General features: G+C 36.3%; 1 pseudogene; it reads left to right on the forward strand.

The window, feature by feature from the left end:
- The first annotated feature begins 757 nt into the window (after positions 1–757).
- LOC102115790 (olfactory receptor 51G2-like) lies at positions 758–1,651 on the forward strand (annotated as a pseudogene).
- Positions 1,652–2,505: the final 854 nt, after the last annotated feature.

Raw genomic sequence — 2,505 nt, forward strand, 5'->3', positions numbered from 1 at the left:
TGATTTGCATTTCTCTGATGGCCAGTGATGATGAATACTATTTTAGATCCAGTGGAAAAGTAATATCAACACCCACTTCAGTGATTTATCACTCTGTTATATTTTGATGAGCAGCTTCCTTTGAAAATATCAGCACATCCTTTAAAAACAAAGCATTAACTAAACTAGAAATTTATTTTAAAAATGATTAGTATCCCATGAAGTTGGAAAGTACGACTTGAGTTTTATATGGGTTGTTGAAATATTTCACACTTTATTTCCACAGTTAGAAATACCAAGAAAAATACTCATGCTTCCAGATCCTTAAATACGATGTTGATGCCAAAGAAAGTGCTGGAAAGTCTTTTGAAAGTTCACCAAAGATGAAAGTAAATGCAGATAAGAATGTAATCTGAATAAGTTATCAAGACAGAAAATATGTTCTGAGAATAATTTTTTTTCTGAGAACTTGGATAAGAGAGAAAATTATGTACTTAATTTTCCTTTTCACTAGATTAATGATTGAGTGTTCTTGGCCAATGTAATTCCACTAGCTCTTACATTTTACCAGCAGTTATCTATTGACCAAACACTAGATAGTTATTCCAATAGTGTTGAAACTTTTTAAGGATAAATTCCTTGATGTAAATTGCCTAGGGTAAATGCTGCCCCAGGAGAGTTAGACGTATTAGCTATCACTATCTTAAAAGTTAGATTTTATTTGTACAAATAGAAACATTTGGAAGCTTACCTGGGTTACATTTCAAGACATTTGCATATGGGACCTATAAACAATAGCTGGTTTCAGCCACACATTCTTCTTCTAACAGACATCCGTGGACTGGAGTCTGTACAATATGGATTTCTACGCCCCTGTGTGTCATGTACCTCATTGCCATCCTAGGAAACTGCACCATCCTCTTTGTCATCAAAACTACCTCCAGTCTTCATGAGCCTCAGTACCTCTTCCTGTCCATGCTGGCAACTACAGATTTGGGTCTGTCTTTGTCAACTCTACCTACAGTACTCAATGTCTTCCTCCTGCATCACAGGGAGATTGAGTCAGCCATCCTGCTGGCCATGGCTTTTGATCGGTTTGGAGCTATTCGCCACCCTCTGCACTACACCGTGATTTTAACTCCTGCCAGGATTATTCAGATGGGGCTGACAGCTGTGATTAGGACTGTGATGGTGATGGTACTTGCCAATCCTGCTCAAGCGACTGCCCTTCTGCAAAGATGTCATTCTATCCCACTGCTACTGCTATCACCCTGATGTAATGAAGCTGGCCTGTGGTCCTGTCAGAGTCAACATGATCTATGGGTTGTCCCTTGTCATCTGCTCCTTTGCAATTGATTCTGTCTTCATTTTCATTTCATACACCTTGATTTTGAAAAGAGTGCTGGGTATTGCCTGCAAAAGTGGTCAGCTCAAGGCACTTATTACTTGTGTTTTCCACGTCTTCACTCTCTTCCTTTTCTATGTGTCACTCATTGTGCTGGCCCTAATTCATAGGTTTGGTAAATTCACATCTCCTCTTCTCCATGTCACCATGGCCGATCTCTTCCTCTTCTTGACTCCTGTACTTAATCCGTTGGTTTATAGCCTGAAAACCAAACAAATAAGGTCAGCAGTGCATAAGGTATTCAACAGGAGAAATTTGCTCAAGTAGTAAAGTATCGCCTTACTGAAAAAGACGCTCTGTCTCCCTCTTCCCCTTTCATCTGTCTGCTTCTCTCTGGGGAATATGTCATCACTTCAAGGCATAGTCTTATCAGAATTGAGATATTTTATTCTTGTCTGCCAAGAAGATGATAATATACTTAGTTGTTGTCTAAGAAGTAAATTTCCAAATATGACACTTTACCACATTGTGAAGTGAGAATATGTATATGTGGAAATCGGTGAGGGATGTATGTATTTTTCTTTTCTTGTTTAAAGAAACACACAGAATATGTAAATTGAAATATTGTGGAAACAAGGCAGTTAACAATTGTTTTCTGGAAAACAACAATGAAACCAGAATATACCAACAGACGGGAAATAAGTTTCTTGTACTTTTGTAACCCAAACTTCAGCATCATGCAGTATACCAAAATAAAAAAGCTGTATACATACCCACTGCATCTAAAAGTTCAAATTTAAAACAATAAAACAAACAAAAAAAACTCAAATTATTTTTTTCAAGGAATCATCCACTAACACAAAGGAAACATCTATAAATTAGGGAAGGTGTTCAGGATTATTTTAGTGTTCATTAAACATTAGAAATTAAAAGTTGATTATTCTATAAAATTTGGTCATTTCATTGAATGTTGATCCATCATACAATATATGAATGAAAAAACAAATGTGTCAGCCAGAAAATGGAATGAAGTACTGATGTGCTACAACATAGATAATCTTCAAAAACATTATGCTAAGTGAAAGAATCGAGATAGTACATAATCAATTTATGTGAAATAATTAGCATAAGTAAATCTATAGAGACAGAAAGTTGATTGGTAGTTTCTAGATGCTGGGAGG

The sequence above is a fragment of the Macaca fascicularis genome, chromosome 14, assembly GCF_037993035.2.
Source record: "Macaca fascicularis isolate 582-1 chromosome 14, T2T-MFA8v1.1".
Taxonomy (NCBI): domain Eukaryota; kingdom Metazoa; phylum Chordata; class Mammalia; order Primates; family Cercopithecidae; genus Macaca; species Macaca fascicularis.